At 44.3% G+C, this 25032-nt stretch overlaps 1 non-coding gene across 1 annotated transcript in view; it reads right to left on the bottom strand.

The window, feature by feature from the left end:
- Positions 1 to 1976: 1976 nt before the first annotated feature.
- Positions 1977 to 25032, bottom strand: part of LOC102376758 — a 49507-nt gene continuing 26451 nt past the window's right edge. Inside the window, exons 2-3 of the transcript XR_003092505.1 lie at positions 9927 to 10007; positions 1977 to 2067 (exon numbers count right to left, since the gene is read on the bottom strand). This is a non-coding gene — a transcript (uncharacterized LOC102376758). The remainder of the gene's footprint in view (positions 2068 to 9926; positions 10008 to 25032) is intronic.

The raw sequence follows: 25032 nt of genomic DNA, 5'->3' as shown, positions 1-25032 counted from the left end.
CCCTGAGCTCCCCTGTAATTCAAACCCTGCTCTTAGAGTGTGTCCACCTCACTTCCATGGGGCTGCTATGGACAGAGGTGTAACAACGCAGCTAGGTGCCAGGGGTGATTGCAACACACAGGGGAAGTGGTGACTTTTGTCTGCTGCTGTGCTGCTGATTTGATTGTGTGGCTGTGCCAGCGGCCATTTCTTTCTGCTCCCCTTCCTGCAAATCAGCTTCCAGGGCAGCTGCCCCAGTCACCCTACCCTAGTTATGCCACTGGCCAAGGGCATTCCTTCTAAAGGATTCCCCAGCCAAGGATTGGGAGCAAGAATGGGAATCTAGGAAACTATTTCCCAGGTAAGTGCCCAAGCCCACAAGCTCCAGCACGTACCCTTTTGCTTGTTCTCCCTTTCAGTCCTCAGTCTTGAACCTGAGCCACAGTGCAGCCAAGAATGCAACAAGGAGAATGGAGAATCTCTCTCTTCCCAGCCAAGCCTGTAGCCTGGGGGCTATGGCACTCTTTCTGATGAAGCTGCAGATGTGGATTTGAATCCCCTGGGCTCTAAAAGGCTTAGAGGCCAGTGATCTCTCACTTCCTGAGTGATCTAACGACTAGACCAGGTGAACAATAACAGCACCTCATTGGCTATCCTTCAAAAGAAGAGACTGACCCAGTCTTGGGCACCTCAGAGCAAGAGGAAGTTTGAGGTTGCAAATCCCTGTCTCCAACAGGTCTATAACCCAAGGTATGTATGTTTGGGAGAGAGGCAGGATTTCAGGCCCACCCCTCTCTTTACTTGCTTTCTTAGATGGCTCCTCCCTTTCCAAGCTTTTGGTTAGGAGTCCCATTCCTAGTCCCTGCACTCTACCCCTGCTTTGTATTGGGAACCTGGTCTCCCAAACTAATTTATTCCCCAAATTAATTTGACTCAGGGGGCAGGCCAAATTAAAAGTTAACCCTGTTGATACAAAACATCACTATGTCTAGGGCCCTTCATGGACTTGGTCCAGTGTTACCTGACTACCCTGTTCAGGTACTTTCATCGCCATATTTTTTCAGTCTGTGGTTTGGTAACAGTGAATTAAAATTAAGATCTTTAAGAAACACTGTTTAAAAAGCATTCTCTTTGTACCTTCTCTGGCCTTATGGCTATTGAATTTAACCTCTTGAGCATGTAAAGATGCTCAAGAGAATGCCCTGTAAGAATGCCCTAGCTTTGCCTAACATGTTAGCACCTTGAAACTATCCTATAATTTTGCTTCCCCTAGTTCAGTGAAAAGGGGATCAGTTAAATCAATTTGGAAAATACTAGTGCACGGTCAACACAAATCCTGACAAGGCTGTCTACCATGTATTTAGTCTGGTTGCCTGACAAAACCCATCAATGCTTTTTAAATAAAAAACACACAGAAGTAATAAGAGCACAGACTCCACCTCCACCAAGCATGGAGTCCCCCCTCCCAGCTGAGCCAGCATATTTATCAGCTAAGTCTCTTCTAAGGGCAAGCACTCAGACTAATTACCCATGGCATGAGATCACAGGGGTCCCATTACCCCATCCAATTTGCAGTTGGGGTGCAGAAAGGACCCACTCCTTCATCTCTACCCAACACGTCTGATGCTGGCCCTGGAAGGAATTGGCAGAGTCTATGACACACAGCAGTTCAGAGCCCAGCACACACTACTATGTGACTGAATGCATGGGGACAGCTCCATATCTATCATCTGCCATGGTGACTGTATGGTCCCCTGTCCTCTCAAAAGAGTGCTGCAGGCAGAACAGGGACAACTGTAGGCACTGGTAATTCAACAGGCTTTACAACTGGCCTATGGCACATTCAGTTTTCCACAGGGTGATTGCCAGTGTACGGCCTGATCTCCAGCTATGGGCTGAGTCCCAGAATGTGGGTTTCAGTGTAAACACCTATCCTTTTGGAAACAGAACAGATGTACAAATACATTGTATTACTGATGTGTACTGCTTGGGAGGTACTTACTTTTCACAGTTGTAAAGGTCACAGCAGTAGCATGTGTTACTTTTCACTTTAAGCTGGCATTTGCTGTTTAAGGTGTAACACATTACCTGGAGAAGAGAGAGGGGACAGTTCTTTAAGCAGAGTCCTACAGGTATAGTACCTGGTGACCACTAGTTTCCAAGTTATCCCACTGATCATAAAAACATATGCACATTTTGTTTCTTCCTAAGCAGCTGTATGGTTGCATTGAAGAAGGCTGCCCCATTTAGCCTGGAATGTTTCATTCAATACATCCCTCGCTCAATCCATGAATTGTTCACCACATCCAATGCATGGAGCCCCTGGATGCAAGGAAACATGCCTGGATTCATGACATGGTCTCAGGGCTCCAGGTCCCTGATCCTGGGACACCTGCTCTGGAAGGGCCACTGTCCCCGGCTCTCCAGGGAGAGGCAGCAGGGAGCAGATACAGGAAGAAGGGACCTGCCCAGCACTGCCACTGTCCACCACAATCTGGCCATAGAGGGAAGCCCAAGGTTGCTCCTGCCATGTTTCAGCCATGTGGGGGCCAGGGATAGCAACAGGCTAGGTGCCCCTTTGCAGTGCCTGCTTCTCAGGTGGCCAGGCTGGGAGCACATAAAGGAAAGGAAGGCCTTCCCACTGCCACTGCTGTCCCCAGTGAGCTGCTCCCCACAGACTCCACTGGAGCGGGGCAGGAGCAGCTTTGGGGGTTTCCCCAAGCCCAGGTCAGCAGTGGTGGCAGATGGGTCCCCCCTTCCTGTCTCAACACTCAACACTGAGATCTAGGATAGACAACAACCTGACAGCCTGAGACAATCTGACATGAATCCTGACCGGCCCCCTGCTAGCCTGGGAGCTCCAGTGGTACCTTGCCTCCACCCCTCACAGTCAAAGGGAGTGGCACACTGTACACTCTTTACTAAATCCTACATCCACTTACACAGTCCTCAATCTCAGATGGAAGGAAATCAGCATAAAAGCCATGGTGGGACTATGGCAACATGATGTCTGACAGGTTATCTAGATACCACTTTGAGTAGGCCAACATTAAAATGTCAGTAAATGATAGCATCATCCTTTCTGTACAAACCACTCCTTGCCGGAGTTTCAACTCACTGTCCAAGCAGGACACACACAAACACACACAACATCCTGGGTTGTATTAACAGGAGTGTGAGTTGTAAATCAAGGGAAGTTATTCTTCTGCTGTATTCAGCATTGGTGAGGCCTTACCTGGAGTAGTGTGCCCAGTTTTGGGCCCCACACTTCAAGAAAGATGTGGTCACAGTTTGGGATGATTCCAGCACAAGGCAACAAAAATAGTTAGAGGCCTGGGAATTAACACTTACAAGGAAAGGCTGTCAGAACTGGAGTTATTTAGCCTGAAGAAAAGAAGACAGGTGGGATTTGATAACAGTCTTCCAATACCTGAAGGGTGATTATAGAGAGGATGGAGATAGGCTTTTCTCTGTGGCTGTAGGAGGCAAGAGGAAGAGCAATGGCCTCAAGCTGCAGCAGGGGAAATTTAGGTTGGAGATTAGGAGGAACTTTATGTCCTACGAGAGTAGTCAGACATTGGAAAAGGTTCCTCGGAGAAGGTGTGGAATCGCCAAGCTTGGAAACTTTCAAAAACAGGTTAGACAGATACTTGGCTAGGATGGTTTAGTTTAGGGATGGTCCTGTCTTGAGCAGGTGGCTGAAACAAATGACCTTGCGAGTTCCCTCCAACCCTATTTTCCTTTGATTGATTCTATGATGACAGAACATTTTTTATTTACAGTGGAAAAACAATACTGACAATATTTTCCCCTAAAAAGTTACTGAGCTCCTTTGGTGTCTTGAAGCTGTATGGGGAAATCTGTTCACCATTTTAAGTTGTACATTTGAAGCATGGTATGGTGGGTCTGACCACTGAGGAATAAATTATCTGGTGAATAATAATAAGCTTCTCTAACTAGAATGCTCTCTCTTATTCCTTCATTCTTCAGCTTTTATTACACCACAATCAAGAGTTTTGAACAAACAAACAAACAAAAAACAGGGAAAAATTTCAAGTAATTAAGCAGACAAGTACCCTTTACAGGAGGCTGTCTGGAGTATTGAAATGAAAAAGGTTCATTTGTGTGAATATGGACTCTAGAGAAAAAACAGATGTTGGAACAATAAACACAGGCACACGTGAGTCACTCTCCACTCAGACAAGAAATCATGTTAATGACCCTTAAATGCAGTAAGCGTACATAATTCCTACTTGACATAAGAAGCTAACTGTAAAATTTTATGCTTGAGATTCTTACTGAGATTTTTCAGCTTTGTTAATAGTTTCAAAATACTGCAAATGCTGTCAGTGTTAAAACAGTTCATATTCTTGAAAATATATTTAAATCTTTCTTTTTAAATATATATAAAGAAAATATGCTGTAACCATTCAGAGGGTTCAGTTTGCAAAATGAAAAGAATTGACAATTGACTGCATACGATAATAACATATTTAGGAATAAACGGTCTTTTAAAATGTCTGATAAGTGCTCTCTGACACATTTTCATTTATCAATATATTATTTTTTAAGATAATCTCTTATACTGAAATTGTGAACTGCAGGCTTCTGCTTTTGTGGGGGAGGTCTGAATCACTGTACGCTCTTTGGTGTGAAACCTGGGACTTCTCTAATGTGTGTGCTCTTGAAAGAAAAGTGCTGAGGTCATCTGTACACACAAAACCCCATCTACAAAGAAAGCTCTACTTACTTTTAAAATGTGGCTTGTCAGGAAAACTGTGAGAATAGGCAGGGTTTTTCTTTGAGTAGTGGAAGTAATAGTAGGGTGGGTGAGGGTGGTGGGGGGACTCAGAAAATCCCAGAACATTTAGGGCCTAGAAAGAGAACAGCTTTCCTACCTTTAATGAACAAAGCTTAGGGTGGGTAGTCAGAGAACATGATAACTATGGAGAATCTAAAAAGATCAAAGACAAAAAGGGTCAGGGAAGACTGGGGTGGAAGAAAATGAGAAGTCCACAAGGAAAGCAAATAATGAATAAAGAATTGAGAAGGGACTGAAATTGTGGGAGGCAAGCTCTGGAAGGTCAGGGATCATCAGTGGATGTTTTCTCCCCATCTGCATTCTAGGACAGCAGCCAAATGTGCAAACCAAGACTATGGCCCCGCCAGAATCTTTACTGCTACGGGGAGCTCCCCTGAAGTCAGGCATAGGCGTGGATGCAATGTGATGTACTTGCCTCACGGAACCTGTGAGGACATCTCTGAAAGTGGAACCGCAAGGGTGGCAAAGTGCAGCAGCCAAAACAGAAGGGAAACAGTCTGATCATAAGAATCCAGAAATAAGGCTCAACACGCAGAATACCCATGTATAGCATGAATCTATCACTAATGTCCGCATTAACTAGCACCTTAATTCTACTGAAACCAAAGGGCTATGTCAGTGGCTGAAAATTGTTCAGAAAAAGAAGAAGAAATAAGGAAAAGGAAAGAAGCATGCCTGTGGGCTAGGCCAAGGGTGTGAAACTCATCTGGTGCCTTGGGCCAGATGAGTAGCTCGGAGCTAGTCTATGGGCCATATCTGGAGCAAAGAGCTATGTCATCTGGCCCATGGGACTAGAAATTTGGGAGGGCACAAGTGGTATCAGCATTAATTACCACAGCTTCAGAAGCTGTGGCAACCACTGTTTATCCTACCACAGGCCAGATGACATGGTGCTGTGCTCTGGATCCAGCCTGCGTGACTGCCCACAGGTCAGAAATTAGATGAAACAAGCTGCCACAGCTCTCAGAGCCACAGTGATTAACACTAACACTGCTTGCCCAACCACTGAATTTCCAGCCCTGTGTTTACAGCTTCATGGGCCAGATCTTTTGCCACCCCTGGTCTATCAAATAAAAGACAGCTGATATATGCAAACTACCTGACAGGCCATAATCACATGGCATAGGCACCAGATTTCAGGAAGAGTTGAGACACATGTTTAACTTGAGGTATGTCTCCACGTTACACTGAAGGTTTGTTCTACAAGCCCTGTCAAAACTCTGTAAGGACATCAATCTGGACCCAACCACTGGATCCCACTGCCTTCTAAGACAACTGTGTTTGAGTAATGCTAGGATACTGTCCCTAGCTCTGTGTGCCAGGATTAGTGCCCTGGTGCTGTCTCTACTAGGCCACATGTGCTGGGATCCCACTGGGGCTTGCACCCCAATTTCCTCTGCCTCCACTGGGATTGGTACCCTTGAGTCTTGCACTGACCCTGCCTATCTCCACATGCCAGAATCAGTCCCTGCACAGCCAATATGGTGCACAGGACCACAGCCCATGGGAATCCCAACGTGCCTGTGCGGAGCCCCACAAGCTGAATGACCTAGTGTCAGGGGCCAGATCTGGCCTGCAGGCGAGGGGTTAAACACCCCTGCCCTAAGACAGACTCAGAAGTTTGAAAGAGACCTCAAGATTCATGTAGTCTAACCCCTGTGTCCTAGTCCTTCCATCATGTCCATTCAAATAGCTGTCAAACCTCTTTTCTTGGGTGAGGTTATACCCCTGTGAAGTCCCAAAAACAAAGTGCATGCAACAAGAGAGGGTACACTATGAAGTGAAGGTTCTGATGAAGGTCAATCTGAGATACAGGTTGCACTAAAAAAACAATATCCTGGTGTGATATTTTTGTTTGCCATTATTTTTGTACTTGAAGTCATTTGGAGTTGAGCAAATGTGCAGCTACATAGCTAAAATGAACCTTAGAATTACCAAGAGTCTGATTCTTCCACCCTTCCTAACATGAACTAATAACATACTCCATGAGGAGGTCCAGTAATTCCAACAATGGTAGCAGTCTAACTGGGCTCCAGATTATATAATTATACTTCCACAGACATCAGGCAGACACCATTTTAGTCTATCCGAAAACTGAAAAATCAGTGCAGAATGTATTTGTTACTGGGGACATCTTGCCCTGGGCACTTACTGCGTCAAATTTAATGTTCCATTTTTAATCTAACCAATATGTTCAAACTGGTCTGAGATCTATGTACCTGAAAGACCAGCCACCTCCCTGTGACACAGCCCCAGTGTTGAGATCAGCCGGAACTCTTGATTTCAAATAGTCCTGGTTTATAAACCCTTAGTGCATGCTGCAAAGTAGCTTTACTTACCCTGGCTGCAAGGGGTTGGAAAGACACTAGAGGGAGAATAATAAGATCTAAAACATGTTTTAGCATCTTTGTTACAGTGCATGCTAATTACTGGGTGAAGGGGCTACTGGAGTTGTCCATTTTTATAACTGTTTTTTTTTAAGGTGCAAGAAGAACCAAGAGAAGGCCAGGCACTCTTTTTATGAGATGAGTGAATAAATGCTCAGGAGGAGCTGGGGGTAGGATCAGGATGTTTGTGGGTATTGTGCATGTCAAATCCTATTTTTTCATGTCAGAGGCCAGACTGTTAGGCTTCTCAAGTTTGTGGTTTTCTATCTCCCCAGCACCAACTTGAGAGATGTTCTCACCTCACAATAGCTACAAAAAACCATCAAATGGCATCTGCTTCTGGCATAGAAAAGTAATGCGTTGAGAAAACTTGGCAAGCCATATTACCTGTTGCATACTATTAATGGCATTTTGAACAAAACTAGTGCCCTGGAAAATTTTATAGAACAAGCAATTGGCCTTCTTGGTAAGAAGTATTGCAGCTGATTACCAGTTGGCTGAGTTCAGTAAACGAAAGCCAAACTTGAAAGCTATGGATCATTAGCTCTGAATTAGGTCCAGATCAGTGCAGTTGGAAAAACATGTCAGTGAATGACCAGACAAGAAAGTTATTCTTTAGACCTTAAACCAACATGCTACAGAAACATAGTTTTTATTTTGCCAAAAAAGGTCTAGGTCAAAGTTTCTCAACTTCATACATTCTTAAAATCTTTAGATACAGTCAAATACCTCCAATCTCTTAAAGCAGGGGTATCAAACATACAGCACACCAGCCTGCACACCCTCTCTGTTCAGTCTGCCAAGGATGGCCCTGGCCATCGGTGGGCTAAATCTAGGGCCATTTGGCCTTGGCTCATCGCCACTGCTCCTTGACTCACCCACCCTACAGATCCGCCACCAGAGCTCTTATCACTTCTGTCACTGGACCCCATGCTGCAGCTGGATCCCCACAAAGATCCCCACAAGGATCCCCACAAGGATCCCCATGGTTCAGATCCAGACCAAGGCACTAGTCTGACACCCCTGCCTTAAAAAAAACAAGTGATGTGCTTGAGCTTACTTTCAGAGAAGCTTAATCAACTTCACTTTAACAATTAGAAAGCTTCATTTACTTGGTAGGTATATCACTGACTATATCACTGACCCAGTTAATCACATCTTAAATTGTGATCCAGCCACACGTTAAATCAATTAAGGGTATGATAAAATGAGAAATAAACCACAAAGTTATTCCACAAAAGTGTGTAATCACTTTGTGGCTGATTCCTATCAGGCCATTAACTAAATGTGTGGCCAGGTGCTCCATCACAGTTGTGAGCCATCAGTTGATGGGACTCCCAGCCGCAGGAGCACATGGGGTGCCCCCACAGCCATGAGCCCCATCAGCTGCAGGCTCCCAGCCACAGAAGCTTTCTATTTGCCAGTGCAGGGGGAGCCCAGGACTATGAACCAAAATGCTGAAATGAATCACTATCCTCTGAAATGGCCCGATCTCAAACCAAATCGAAACACAGCCGTTTCACACGGCCCTAGAGCTAACCATTGGTGCACCCAGCACATGGACACAAGTGACAGGAGCAGCCTGAAAGCTTGCAGAATACTCTGACACTGTTCCTAGTTCATGAAGCACCTCATGTTACTGGTCACCATCAGATGGTCATGGGACATTTACGTTGAGCACATCACCAGCCACTGCCAGTATGAAGAGAACCAACCAAAACCACCAGCCAAAAGCAAAAGTGGAGCTACAGACTGAAAGAGACACCTTCCCTTATACTATGGACTCATATAGGCTGCAAATGCTACTGGCATTGCTTCAATCTGGGTACATGTAAGCTGCATGCTAAAGATAATAACCAGGGATCCTGGTTTTCTCTGATAAAAAAAAATCCCCAATTTTTTAATAAAAAAAGTAATCCAAAATCCACATTTTTGCATGATTAAAATGAAACACCACTAATATATATTGAGAGAGATTTTTTTTAAATCAGAGTAAGCCAGGATCCAATACTTTGTGCTGATCGAAAATAGACTGCATGCTTAAAATGTTTGAGACTGCTTTACCATCCTGCAAGCATGTATCAATGTGGTTACCATGTGAGGCGGTTTGCTCTTCATAATTCTCCCATATTGTACAAATATTTTCATCTTAGCAGTTTCTTACATGGTTCCTTTCAGTTCTGCTTTGGTTGATTTCTTTTTCACTGCCACCAAGTTAGCATCCCAGATTGAAAAACAACCCCTACAGAATTAATGGTAATAGTAAATAAAATTTTTAAAAGAGAGAGAGAAACTAAGTCAAGATTGTTTCAGCAAGCTAAAACTTGTATATGGACACTCTTCCTGCCATTTTAACACCATAATAAAAAAAGCAGAGCACAAAATATCCATGTTCTTTGCTCATGCCACATAAACCTAGAGGAGATTTGCAGTTTTCTGCCCAATGTAAATTAAATAACTTATTTACTAGAGAACTCTAGTTAACAAAAGCCTCTTTAGAGAAAGACCCAAATGTAACAAATATATTCCAGCAGACCACTACATAATAAAGATGGAATGAGAATTGCTCCTATTCCAAAGTAAATACGCTTAATATAAATATTATCACCAACTCAAAAACACACAGTGAAAAATAAATTTGATTTGCTATTCAGAGAAAAGCACATTTGGGTTTCTAATGAGCCCACAGGCCAAACCTGCCCAGAAAGCCACACAAGAAATAAGAGATGTTTGTTTACCTCTGTCTGGTAGGCATCATATAAGAATCCTATTCCACTTGAATAAAACTGGCACCTTCTGTTATACAATGGTCGAGGTTCCTGTAATGAAGAAAGGTACAGATAAAAGCATTTGTCTATACTAAACAGGCTGGCACAATGTTTCTCTCACCTCCACTGCTGTCAGGTTCTCACAGTTTCCTGGAAGTGAAACCAAAGCAGCCTGTTGGACAACCAGTTAGGCACGATGCAAGGCTGTTTGCTTTTCAACCCCATTGCAAAGGCTTCCTCTCACTATCCACTCTATTTCCAGGAGGGGCAAAAATATTTTTTTTTCAACTGATCTGATGATAATCTCTAGTAAAAAAATCTCCAATTTTCAGATTTATAAAAGTAACCCCAAATCCACATTTTTCCATGATCAAAATGAAACACCACTATCTATCTATCTATTAGTAATGTTTCATTTTGATCAAGGAAAAATATGGATTTGGGGTACTTTTTTAATCTAAAAATTGGAGATTTATTTTTTATCAGAAACAACCAGGATCCCTGCTAATGAACTCCAGCATCTCAGTTGTTTAATACCTTTCCCCCCTTCATATTTGCCTTCTTCCATACAAGATTAGGGTGAATAACCTAAGACTATTTGTTTTAGGTTAGTCAGTCTAACCTATCAGGATAAGGGTCTTACCCAAATCAGACATAAAAAGCAACATTTAGTTGGCTATTTCTTATTTGGTACACTACCTTACTTTGCAAGGTGTAAACATGTCTACAGCTATAGAGAAGACACGGAAAATAATATGAGCTATAACACTTAATTTTTACTAAAACAGGGCCTTGGAACTCTTTGCGTTCAAAAGTCCAAAAACAGTGAAGAAATTAAGACATTAATGGGGGAAGAAATCTAGAGTCAAGCATGCAATTCACTGTAAGTCAATTTTGCTTCTATTTCTGTTCACAAATATCTGCAAAGAATATAATGATCTTAAATGTGTTTGCTACCCAAAATATATTCCCAGACAAGATTTCCCTGTGCCAGCTGAAAGACCCTAAGGCTAGGGACAGACACTACACATAAACTGATTTAAGTGATCAGAAACTGGTTTAAACCTGTAACAGAACAGATGTTCAGTGCACATGAGCTGATTTGAAAATAGCTGAAACTGGTTTGAGACAAACCTGGTTGAATGTAGTATCAGACTTAACTGATTTGGCTCAAACTGGTTTATGAAATGTCTGTCCCAGACACCTTCTTGGTTTAAGTTAAATCAGACTCCTCCAGAATCCCAGATGCTTTGCAACTCTGGGTGGGGCTCTGCTCTCTGCTCCAGCCCAGCAGGGCTGGCCCCTCCCCTCTGCTGCCTGGCTGCAGCTCCAGCAGACTGCAGGTACAGGGCATATGCCTGGCTTCCTCCTGCTCATCCCCTCCCCACTCCCTGCTTTAGCAGGAATTCCCCCCTCCACTCTGCCTTACACAGACACCTCTCAGCATTAGCTATCATACCACATGCTGGCTACAGTCCCATCTGTGCTGTGGGAGACAGGACAAAGGCAGACTGGGCAGTGTCTGCTTAGGGCTCTTTGGAACTAATCAACAGGTAGCTGGTAATGTCTTTACTCATCCCCTCCCCACTCCCTGCTTTAGCAGGAATTCCCCCCTCCACTCTGCCTTACACAGACACCTCTCAGCATTAGCTATCATACCACATGCTGGCTACAGTCCCATCTGTGCTGTGGGAGACAGGACAAAGGCAGACTGGGCAGTGTCTGCTTAGGGCTCTTTGGAACTAATCAACAGGTAGCTGGTAATGTCTTTACTTGGAAAAAAAGTTATTTAAGAAGAGCTTAAACTAATGAGAGATACTTTTGTTTTACTGATGGGGCAATAAATGCCCCCCCCCCCCCCCCCCCCACCCTATTTTTTTGTAGAATACAACGTAACTCCATGTTGTGTAAGTAAACACTGTGCAAATCCCTGCTGACTCCCTCGCTGACCAGTGAGGTGGGGACCCCTCCCTAATCAGAGCATCCTGCTGGGGCCTGGCCATACCTACCTCAGCTCAACACTGTGGAAGGGAAGGGAGGACTACTCTATCACCCCCCCGGCCCCCTTCCCCCAGCTTGTAGCCTGATCCACTGCAGGCATGTGCCTGCATTTTTCAGTCTAGAGGGGATTCCTGTGCAGTTACAAACTGGTTCAGCCTAGGCAGTTTAGACTAACTTGCAAAGATTGACTCAATTCAGGCTTAGACTTTTTGAATGTCTGTTCCTAGCCTCAGAGTCAGTAGGACAAATGCAGGTAAGGAAGTTAGAATCACCATTATCCACTAATATCTTCCTTCCTGCAAAAGTATAGGGGCTATAAAATCATCACAAGGAAATCCAAGCTTGCCTTGCTTGTCCTTCATTGTGCCAGCCTTGGTTTCAGTTAACTATAGAGCTGCTTCGGGAACAGGCTGAAAGCTGAAGACAGGTTTCTGCTAGTTAGGATCTGTTCTCATTATATTATATCTGGTAATGAACTGTGAACTGTATAAATAAAGCTATAAAACCAAACAAGGCAACCAGAGAAAATGCCAAGCCTGGCAGGAACATAGACAGGTAGATTAATAGTACTCATTCATCATGTTGCTGTTTTTCTGGCTGTGACCTTCTGATTTCTCTGGCAAGCCAAAGTAAAAGCCTGAAGACAATTGCTGGGTGAAGCCTAAGAGCATCCAATAACATCTATTTATACCACCCAAGAAGAAAACATTTCCCAAAAACTCTGATTCTTTGGGAGGAAAAGGAAATACCAAAGTGATGCAAACAACGTGCCATTTCTAGCACTTGCAGGAGTAGAAGAATGGGGTTTTTTTTAAATCCAGGAAAACATTGGGCTTAGCCATAACTTCTTCTACTGCCTGGAAGAAGAGGAGCAAGGTGGGGGGAGAAGGGAGGAGAGAGAGAGAATACTGAACGCAACAGAAAATATGCACAACAATAAAATGTGTTATCCTCCTAACAGAGAGATTTCAAAATTGTTAATCATTATGTCTGCCACAACAGCATACTCCATATCAGATAATGGAGGATCTGGAGCTAATCTTTCTTGGTGCTGAGATCCAGCACAGTAGAAATGGCTCCAGCAGGCATACAGTGCCTATGCTTTCAAACAACGCTGGCTTTGTGCATTTTTAGAGAAAGCAAGAAAATTCCCCTTCTGCCATTACCACTCATAGGAGGACGCCTTCAACTCTAATCTCTGAGTTTACATGCTATTCTTGCCCATCTCATCTTCATATTTAAAAAGCAAACAGGCAAACTTTAAATTGTGAACCAAATTAATGCCAATTGCCTCTATCAATCTGGCCACCAAGGGGCATGAGAGGTTGCTCTTTGGCCATCAGATACAGCTGAAGCGCTGGGTTGTTCCTGTGAGCAGTACTGGTCTCACAGAACAGTATTGATTGATTAAGCTGTTCAAATCCACCCTTGTTTTATGGGAATGATATGTAGAAGAAAAATCAAGACTTTGACCTGCCACTGGCCACCATGAACACAGTTCATTCAGTTGCGGATACAGTAACCACCTACATTTTTGCATGCACTTAAGCTTTAAGAAGAATGAAGTCTTCTGAATGTAAGAGGTAGATAACATTATCACTGTTAAGGGTTCTCCATACATCTAAGTGTTCAGTGTATCTGGCTAACCTAAAATAGTTTTCAGGAGAAAAAGGTTGGACTTAAACAGTTCAATGTGCCATCAGAAAAACAAACATTAGATAGTACTTAATTTATTCAGACATGCAAATGAATCAATAATACAAGTGTGCAGTAATCCAGGTTTGACTGTACACATATATTAAGAGTACTGACAACTAATTCTGAATATTAGTTTTTTAACTGGTCACAGAGATCATGCAATTTGTCTGAAAATTAAGACAAACTAATTCAAATGAACAAAACATACACAATATAACTCCACAGGCATTAAAAAGTATTTAAAAATTATCCTACAGCATGTCATACTTTATTAACGGTCTTATGATTTTATTGCTCCATCTAATGACAAAAGCAAATGAACCGTGTTTCAAAGCTGTGAAAGTATTCCTACTGGACACCTCATAAAGCACTGTATAGTTCTTCTTCTATGGTTATCTGTAGACTGAAATAACAAACAATCTTTGCTTCTACTGAACAAAGCAGCACTTGCACAGATACATTTATCCTCATGAGCTACTAGCATGCATTATTTTCACCTATTAACATAAGCTTTAACATTTACATCAAGAACTGTCTTCTGTTACATGCCCAACTATTACTGAACATAAATTAAAGGGGTGAAATTAAAGTTTTTAAGTCAGATTGATGGCATTCTTATTGTGTCTGCACATTATATGCACAAGTACATAAACATACAGTAAAAATGTATGTGTATAAGAGACCTCAAAGTACAAACAGAAAGCTAAAGAGATTACAAGGGCTGCAAAGTGCTGCACTAATGCAGGTAATAAAGAGAAGCAGCAGCAACAGCACATATATTTAGTGAAAGCTACAAAACACCTCTTTATTAGTTCTTAAGAGCAATGAAATAATCTTTTCTTTTCTAACTAGTTGCAGGTGCTCAAACACATTTCTATACAACATTCAAATTCATTTTACCAGTTAATCAGAGCTTGAGTGGTGCCCTCTTCAGCAGAGCGGTAGCTAATGGTGCTTTGCTTTAGCCTATTTCAAACCGTCTCCATCTTAAGAGGTGTTACCCAAACCACTTTGCTTTTTGAAAAGGGTAAAAAAGAGAAAGAATAGCACTGTATGCTAGCCTTGTGACACAGCCCCACAGCAACAAGACAGTGATGCAGTTTCCCCTAGGACCTGATTACACAATGTACTGAGCTAGTTTACATATGTTTGAAAAAAATGTTGACTGAGGGGCAATCAGAGTGAAACCCTGGTTCAGGAAAGTCAATGGGATTTTCATTACTGTGGTGAGCAGGACCAGGTCCAGGACCTTATGAGAACACACTGTTGAAGAATGTCTTTGAGCTTCTGGGATCTGACTGGCATGGACCTGACAGGGACTTGTTACAAGTTATATATAAGGGTTTTTGGCAAAGATTTTAATGATTGCCTAATAGATTTAGTCATCTTTTTTCCATTAATCTCACCAAAATTTTGAAGTCTGAGCCTTTTTCTACAGTAGTCTAAACCAAAAAAAGAACTAAATGGGTAGGTTTATTGCATCTTGGTTTTTATTTCTGACACACAGGCAAGCATTGGCGATGCGTAGGGAGTGCACGCACACCCCCTGAGCTTGGCGGTGCACACCCTGCAAAAAGTGCAGACGACGCTGCCAGTGGCGCCTGTGGGTGGTTGCCACTGCCCCCCTCCCCACCCGAGAGCAGCATCTGCAGGTGGCTCCCAATCGCCGGCATCTGCTGGTGATGGCTGACCACCGGTTGGCATTCACCAAGCCCCCCGCCGCTGACAATGCTGCAGCCACCTGTAGGAGCTCTCCATTTACCGCCAGCACACCACCACTGCCAACACTGCTGCCTGAGGGTGGTCACCATGCCCACCTGGCCTCCAGGGGCACACGGCGTTCATGTAGGTAAGGACAGGGGGCTCATGAACAGAAGGCTGGGAAGACAAGACTTAAACCCAGAAAGAAGAGATTCTGGCCCAACTACAGCTAGTTTTTGTCTTGCTTAGTTTGAGTTTTTAATCATATAGCAGCAAGCTTAGGTTATCTTTTTCTGGCTGCACAACACTGCAGTATTTTCATAAGGGACAATATTCTTTGAACCATCTCTCCAGCAGATGTGACATCATTGGGTTTTTTAAGTTTTTTTTCAGCTGAGGTACAGAGGGAGGATCTAGCCATGTTTTAGTGCTTCGAAAAGGAAGTACGGGTGGTTACTGCACTGTGTATCCAGCACATGATTAGATTTAATTGCTACATCATTGTAGCGGCATGCTATACTGGGTAAGCATACTGCTATGGTGATGTAGCTGCCAATCACATGTAGACCCATGTGATTGCTACGTTGCCATAGTGTGCCATATGGTGACATAGCGCATTGCTATGTCATGGTAGTGCAACTTGTAGATGCACTCAGAAAGCAAAATTTTCAATCCCAAATTTTGTTTCCTTGGAAAACTCATGCATTGCGGATAAAATTAGGAAAATTATAGTCCCCTTATGATGGAGTCCATATTACAATTTCTGAAGGCCATGATGGAGCATAAACTTTGTTAAGTAATGTTTACACAGCACTTTACTATATATATATTGAAAAGTTTGCAAGAAATAATTTTTCCAGCTATAGAATTTTTCCCCTCCAAGGCTCCAACCATGAACTAATAGGTGTGGAAGGTTTTTTTAATCTATATCAGGGCTGTCAAAGATATGGGCCTGCTGTGGCCAACAAAGCCAATCCATTTGGCCCAGCAGACTACCAGAAAAAGTTGGAGGCATGATTAGGGAGTGGCATGGTCTTCTGCAGAATTTGCGACCCCAGGGCCTTGATGCACATGGCAAATCAAAAGCAGGAAGGCAAGCAAGGGATGTGCTGACACAGCCCCACTTGCCATGTGGACACTTGATCCACCACTTCCTGGACCCACCACAGCCACCACTGGACCCACTACATTGCAGCTACTGGCTTCACAGATCCAGCCCAAGAGGAGCCCCATAGTCTAAATCTGGCCTGGGGCCTTGGGTGAGTTTAACACCCCTGATGATCTGCTCAGATCCCTTCCGAACCTACCTACTAGGAAACCAGTATAGGTAACATCTGGCAAATTAAAGAAAGTTGCCAAGATTTTTCAAGATTAACCAACATAAATCATCAAGTCTTCTCCAGAGACAGTTTTTCTGGGTACCAACAGTCAGATATTTCTAGATATCCTTATACTCTCCAAGAGCAGGCTGTCTGTTGACTTTTCAACAACACAAATGCAAATACGAACAAGTATATAACATCTTGTCTTTACTGTAGCACAGCAAAGGCAAAACCATCAACTCCAAAGCTTGCTCTCTTCATAACTGAGTACAAGGGACAACATGTCTTTGTTCAGCTAGCCTAAAATTATATCAACAACATGCAAGTGGATGTTGTGGATACTCTGCCGTTCCTGAATCTTTTAATCAAGAACCATTCTTCTAGGAAGGTGACAACCTCAGTCAGTCAGACAAGGAGATGTATGGCTGCTAATCAATGGTTTCTGTAGAAAAGGCTTGAATCCCAGTAACTGTTATGAATGATCAGTTTCTCATTGGTTCTTGAGTCGTATGTAAATGAGTATAGCACACATTTTTAAAAATAAGACAGGAAACTTTCAGAACAGTCTCTGATCAGCAGTTTATTAGTGAACAACTGGGTAAAATGCACAGGATTGCATTCTCCACACCGAGGCGATGACAGCAATCCACAAGGGACAGATCATTCTATTACTCCTTGTATAGCTGAGCTTTGTAATCACTAAATGAAGGAGAAAATGATATGTTCTGTAATCAGGAATGTGTGATCCTTTTTGATAATTATTTTCCCCCTTCTACTGTTTGATTTTCTGTACAGCCGGTAAAACCTCAGCTTTCAATCTGCGCCCTTTTGCAGCAAAAGAGATTTTTCATGACCTTTAAAAACAGTGGCCCAAATACATGTTTCCTGTAAATGAGTAGCTAGCACTTCTGCAGCTAACTTCATCAGCTTAAGTAGCACTTCAGAGCACTTACAGAATTTAGCTTCTATTCCTCTTGCACAACTTGCCTTGACCTTTCGAGTGTCCACAGAAGGGACCTGCGCCGCCTACTCCTGCTATGTCACAATCGTATTCCACACAGAAAAGTATATAAACTCCATGTAAATCCTGAAATGTTTGACACTGAAGGAGGAAGAGAAGTGGGCCCTGCATCTGGCCCCAGGTGGTGTTTCTGCATCTTGCATTTAACTGTGGATAGACAGTTTGTGCTGCACTGGGGACAAAAGCCAGAACCAAGGGCCATCTCCCTTCTAGGCCAGAGTTACTATTCATATTAAACAAAACTCTCTCTGGCTTCACATATCTTCCTTTCTTGGTTGTCCATTTGGCCAACTTCAAGAGCAAGCATGGAGGCTGCCCTTGACCACACCTAGATCATGACCTGCTAACTAGGGTCCTCTGTTAGGAAGTAAAAGATGTAGGTTCAAGCCCTGCCTGGGTGAGGGAGACTAATTCCCTGGATAAGTGCCCTAATTATTGGGCCATTGAGCTAAAAGTTGGAAGGGCCCCCTCCTCCATTTTTTCTCCTGGGTGGTGGAACAGGGTCTAAAATTCAAGTAATTCGTTCAAAATGCTAATTTGTCAATTTTACATGGCTAAATTAAGTTATTTACCTGTCTAAAGATTTGGTTCAATTTATTTTACATAATTTAATTATGGAGGGAGGGTAATAACACTGCACTCTTGGACTCTTTTTCCATGTATCCATATCCTAGGACTTGTAGGTCTTAAGAAAATAAGGCACAATTAGCAACAATAAAAATATTAAAATAATTCTCTGAGCATCTTTTTCATTCCTACACCTTTCCATATACTGGAAAAAAATCCTAAATTTAGATTAACAGGTAGATTAACAGAACCCAAGTATTTGGAGGCAGATAGCACATAACTTCCAGTTTTATAATGCACTATATACTTATCGTGCATGAAACTACAACTCTTCAACCACCTCAAATGAAATTTAAATAAATCAATGGGATTAATTTAACAAACTAAGCAGTTTATACATTGTTTAAAAATAAGGGTATGTGACTAAATACTATATCTGTGTCAATATTAGAGCAGGTTTGCCCTCTAGAGGAAAATGTATGTATCCTCTCTGACAGAACAAAGTCCATCCAAGTGTTAGGAACCACAAATATAAACACCAGGACTTTTGTTCTAGTTGTGGAGACTACATGTTTCCCCTCAGTATGCGCCATAGAAGGGACTATTGGATTTGGGGCAGGGAATTTTGCCAAAGAGGAGTAGCACAACAAAGTTCCTCCTGCAATCTGATCTCACAGAAGAGAAAATGCCCCAGTTGTGAGCATTAGCTGGGGATTGCTGCTTTGGGTGTCATGCTCACTGCAGCTAGCCTGATGGGCTTTCAAGCAAGACCTCATGAAGCACTTTAACTCTGGTTGCACCAGCACCAGGTCTCCTTCATACCCCTCAAATAGCAGGCCAAGTGGATGCACAGTGGAGGAAGAGTCACAGAAGAATATGGCTGGACTTTCAGCACATATTCCAGGATCCAGGCTTTGAACCTATAATTCCCGGCAGACTTAGTAGTTTGGCGAAAGTTTTTAAAGGCCATGTCCTTCCCTTTCTTCCTGGAGTATAATGTACTATTTCTTAAGGGATCATAAGTAACCATATGGAGTTCTATGTGTAGTCTAAACTCTTTATCCTTTCCCATGGTTTTATTTCTGAGAGAAGAAATTGTGGTCCGTAGTAAATAAAAGTTATTTGGGCTGAACTCTGTTTTCTAAAGGCTCAGAATACAGAAGTTTCTATGGAAATTGACCGTGAGCAGAAACTGACAAATCATTACGAAACTGATAGCTACAAAACCAAAGGTCTGAAAAATTAAATATGGAACTGAAAAGGAAGGATAATAATCTCCCAACATGAGAGGACAAAGCCACCAAAATTGTGTAGAAAAGTTTGAAACAGTGGCTGTGAAAAATCTGTCTGAGATGTGTGTGGGGGGAAACAGTAAGATGGTCTGGCTGATAGAAGAAAATGACTTAACAACATACACCTTGTTTTTGTTCTGGCTATTTAACCCATACTGCCCTCTCTAGAGTTGTTAATGCATTAGACCTGGACTATACCAAAGATCTCACAGCTCTTCCTCTCCTGCTTGGCTTTGACGCTGCTTTTGAGACAGACAGAGCTGCCAACTCTCTGTAAAATTATGGATGGTCAGTAAACATTCAGGCTAAAACTGCCTGTCTCTGAGATCTGTAAAAAAAAAAACTTAAGCCATCCATAAAAACCCTAAGCAGTCAGGACTGACTGAAGTTCCATGGTTGGAAAGAAGCTGGGTGCAATGTTGATGGACAGAGAACAGCAGTGTCACCCCATGTCCAAGTGGGAGCACCTCACCCTACACAAAGCATTCTCTCAGTGCTTTGTAGCTCCTTCCCTTCTACCCATGTGCTGCTGCTGCTTTTGAATCCCATGAGCTGTCTGTAATACTGCTGGGTCATGAGTAGGCTCTTTACAGGTCTCTGCTGGGAACAGCAGAGCCAGTGGGTGGAAGCCTGGGAGGTGTACTTGTGGGGAACAGCATGGTGCAGGGTGTGGTCAGGGGCATGAGGGTGAGTAGGGAATACCTATGGGGGAAAGAGCAGTATAAAACCCAAGAATTTTTTTTTTACTGAAAACTTTCTACTGAACCAAACTTTTTTACTTTTTTACTCCAATTGGTGTTAAACCCCTAAACTTGAACTCAGCCCTTCTATCTGGGACTTGGAAGCAGGGCAAGACCTAATAGAAGAGTTACTTTCACATTACGTAAAACATGTATGAGTTAAAACATGTCAGTAAAACGTTTGATATCAGCAAAAAGTTTGCAGATTGTCATTTTTTTTCTTGGGTTGGCAACCCTAGAGATGAAGGATTCCCCTCTTTTTCCCTTTATTGTGCAGCCACCTATATCTTGCTGACTGGGCACTCCAATGCTTTCCTTTTCCACTTACATGGTCATTCTCTGAAAGTGCCTGTAACAGGATTGGGCCCTCAGAGATGTCCCTGATGCCCCCTGATTGCTGCACACCTCCTGCCCTACTCTGACTCCCTAAGTACACTCCTTTTGCTCATCTGCCATGACTTGATGTAATTACTTGATGTATAAAAAGGGAGGCTGCTGTTGGGTGTCAGATTGAGCCCGTGTCTGCTTTTTAGCCAACAGGTCCTTCTCAGACTCCACTGGTACCAATCCTGCCCCTCAAGTGTTATGTGGGCCCTCTTGGCCTGTCTGTGTCCCCAGGGCACCTGGCACCTTAAAGGCTATTCATGGCCTCCTTCCACCCCTATAGCCATGCTCATGCCTGACAGATGTTCCAGATTAATCACTCCAATGTTAGGCCTTCTCAGGCCTTCATGCCCTTGTTGGGGCCTTGGTCTTCTCAGCCTCCGCCCCCTTCCTCTAGCTGGGCTCCTCAGCCTAGGCCCACTGTACTGGGCCTCAACTTATGGGCTCCAAGCCCCATCTCATCCTCTTGGGCTTTGGGCCCCTGGCCCCAGGTATCTGCCCCTCTTGGGTTCTGGCCCTCATCTGTCCGGCTTTAGGCCACCTGCCACAGGCTTTAATTCTCCTAGCTTTGGTCTGCCTGTTTTCAGCCTGGCCCTGACAGGGCCCAAAACACCCTTGTGCCCCTTGGGCATCACTGTGCCTTGTGCCCCTGCCAGACTCAAGCTTTCATGTGCCTTCTGACACCCTCTGTGGCTCCACAACACCCCTTATAGCTACACCCAGTCCACCAGTCTAAACCTTAAACTAAAATACAAGCCTACAGGCTACAACTATCCCCATATTGGATCTTACTTTCCTGCAAGCCATAAGTCTTACCTGCAGCTCCAACAGCAGCTCAGGTGCCAGTCAGTCCCTCTCCTGCAGCCATCTTGCTTCAGATCTCTTTTTCCACTGCATGCAGGGCCAGACTGACTGCATGGTCTGAGGCACTAGTTTTATGTGCCTCTGTGATAGTGGGGAGTGCCAGACACACCGATATCGGCACAGGAGAACCCTGGGAGGCATGTCAGGCTGCTTGCAATGAGTAACTGATAGCCTGGTAAGAGTGGGAGATGGCTATTCCCTATCTGCAGGTGTTGTGGCATTGACAATGGAGCAGTGTACGCAGCAGCCGCCTCGTTTTAGAAGCGTGTGCTCACTGCGGGTTGGTGCATGCGTCAGGGCTGATGTCATAAGCCCACACCCCAAGCCGGTGAGCAGAGAAGGAATGGGGCAGTGCAGAAGCAGCTTCAGAGACTCTGTGGTAGCAAGAGTCCAGCTACCCTGGGGCAGGCAGGAGATGGGACAGGCTCCATTGACTGAAAACCTGGAGTGGTTTTCAGCCACCTGGTAAGCCCTGACTCCTGGGAGAGGGATAGCAGGAGCAAACAATGAGAGAGGCTCCACATGGACCTCTGTACACAGACCCATGGGAGAAGAGGCACACGTGAGTCTGGAGGCATGAGTGACCTGGAGACCCAGGCACTGAAAAGATGCCATTTCTTTTCTGCTATTTGAGGTTTAATTGGAAAGGGGACGAGTACCCAGAGCATGGAGAGGGCTGATCTACTGATCAATTGGCAGCCCCAGTCAATTACTGTTATCCAGGGTCAAAGAACTGATTTATTTATATGTTTAAGAGTTAATGAATTTGCCACAAGGGGAGCTTGTGAAGTGATGCTTCTATAAATTAATGAGGATTAGTGTGGACCTGTAATGACAACATTTAAGGACATACCCAGTACATATTTGATAAGCACAAGCACCTAAGTTGCTTCAGGAGTAGGCTGTTGGCCCTGGTCTGGTGTACCCGGGACTCCTGGCCTAAACCATGATTTGACACCTGGTTGGTGTGTGGAAGGGGTGAAAGGTGAGGAGAAGCCCTAAGAACATCTGCTGCATGAGCCTCTCATGAGAGTTGTTGCTGACACTCCAGGACCCTCCCTCTAATTGCAAAGATCAAGGCATGGCAGATGAGTTGAGGGGTATATCCCATGAGCTAAGCGCTCCGAGAGTAAAACTGTAGGGCCATAGATGGTGTCCCACCTGGGATAAGACCTCCAGAGCCTGAGGGCACAGCCAGTTTTGGCATGTTTGGCTGCAGTTTGGCCGCAGCCACGCCACTTACCCTAAGGTATGCTCCCCGCAGGGAAAGCTGGAGCAGCTCAGTGCTGCGGTGGCAGGGAAGGTGGTCACATCCACTCTGGGTTGCTCAGCCCCTCTCCTTCCCCCAGCTCTTGAACTTCCGTGGAGGATTGAATGTGCACAGATTAACTTGAAACAGAAGTAAACAGACATTTACCTTTGATTCAGGAAATGCAGCCACATGCCTGCAGTGGCTCAGGCCAGAATCTGGGGGGGGCCAGAGCATGGCTCTCTGGCTGTGTGTTTACTTTCTCTTCCTGCTGTCCCCAAGGTCTCTGGGATTTGCAGTCCAGATTTCCAGCAGCAGCACTCTGCAGGGTTGCTCATTACTTCCTCTTCAAGATAACCTCTGGGATTTGTAGTCCACAGCTGCAGCCAGCAGTAAATCATCAAGCTTAATATGCTTTAAGTGTGCAGAAAGTGCTTTACAGCCATAACAGAACAGATGTTCATGGCACATAGTACTTTAAAAATGGTGGATCCCACTCCAAGTTAACCCTGGATGGATGTATACTAACTTAAAGTGCTTTATCGAAGATCTGGGCCAGATCTCATTGAGGGTTAACTTGGAATGTGATCAGCACCATCCCAGGCAGTGTCACAGCTTAGCTGGGGCTGCTGTGGTGGGAGAGACCCTGGAGGCCTTTGCCTATAGTAGCCCTGACCAGCTGGGCCAGCCTGCACTGTAGCTGCTGGCTGCAGCTGTCATGAGGCTGGGCGGGGGACAGGGAACACCCCCACCATGTGGACCCAGCCCCCCCACTTGACCCTAGCCAGCAAGTTGTACTAGGGTCCTCACAGTGAGGGGGGTTCTGTTCCCCACCCCTCTTCCCCCCCCCCCCCCCCCCCTTGTCAGCCACCCCTCACTTCTCCAGCTCGGGAGCAGAGGAGTGGGGCCGTCCCTGGAGCAGACAGCCCAGGCATGAATGGGGAGCCAGAAGGGGGGGGTGTTCAAAAGCAAAATAGAACAAGCACACTTGCTTTTTTCCATAGTCCTGCTGTTAGGACTAGTCCCCAGGGATCAGACAGAGCTGTCTCTTTCAAACACATTCTTTGAAGAATGTGTTTTAAAGCTTGTCTAATTTTATTCCAACTACAGAGCTGGTCCAATAAAAGCTATCACCCTACATAATCCTTTCCTCTCTCATAATTTCTAGACCATCACAGCTACAACATCACTCATTCACTGTTGAGATTATATTTGAAAGCCATCATCTGGAGCTTCCCTTCTGCTCATAGTACTATCTCTTGATTCTTTCATAAAAAAAAATATCAACAGATCCTTCTAGTCTCACACTAGCCAGTTGAGAGTATAATTTGACCTATTAAATAATATGTTAAGGATCTAGATCAGGGGCATCAAAGACTTGGCTGGCAGGCCATGTCCAGCCCACAGAGCTGTATCATCTGGCTTCTGGTGCGTGTATTGGTGCGCTGGATACAGGATGCAGCATGTGGGTGGTGGAAGGCCTCACATGATGCCTGTGGAGCAGTGGAGTGGCTGCCACAAGCAGCACAGCCCTGGAGCAGCCACTTGCAGCTCTGGGGCCATGCTGCATGCCACAGCAGATCTGGAGCTGGGCAGCGCAGTCAGAGTAAAACTAAAATGCAGGGTTAGTCTGCAGGTCTGGTCCAGCCCATGACTGGCCCTTCACCACTCATCTAGCCCACAGAGTCAAATCAGTTGGACACCCTTGCTCTAGAGCACTAGTTCTCAACCTTTTTGGATTCAAGGCACATAACTTTTGATTTGGAGGCACCCTAGTTGAGAACCACTGTTGTGCTCCCTCAGTTTACCTTAGTGGTTCTTAACCAGGGTGCTGCTGCCACTACCGTAGCCAGATGGAACTGCACCATGTGTCTTATGTGCAGCCAAATCAGGAAGGGCTCTGGCTGGGACACATGCTACTGCTTGCATTAAGCTTACCTGATAAACCTAAAGAAAGTAGGAATGCCCATTCTCACTGTAGCCCTTCCCAGTCCAATTGCATATACTCCTCCAGAAAATAGAGGTGTATGCAACCTGTGCCACGCCTGTGGTGGGCACCCACACCACAATACCCCTCAAAGGGGTGTCCAGCACCCAGGTTGTTGCTGGGTAACTGCCCTACTTTGAGCCACTCAGATAGGATAGTAGGGCAGTAAGGCAGATAAAAGAATGGCAGAGGTTTCATTTTACACTCCAAAGGATTCAGGAAACATCTGTGATATATTTAAGTGTGTGTG

This window comes from Alligator sinensis, unplaced genomic scaffold (genome assembly GCF_000455745.1).
Source record: "Alligator sinensis unplaced genomic scaffold, ASM45574v1 scaffold288_1, whole genome shotgun sequence".
Taxonomy (NCBI): domain Eukaryota; kingdom Metazoa; phylum Chordata; order Crocodylia; family Alligatoridae; genus Alligator; species Alligator sinensis.
The sequence above is the reverse complement of the archived record's forward strand: the minus strand, read 5'-3'. Positions and strand labels throughout refer to the sequence as shown.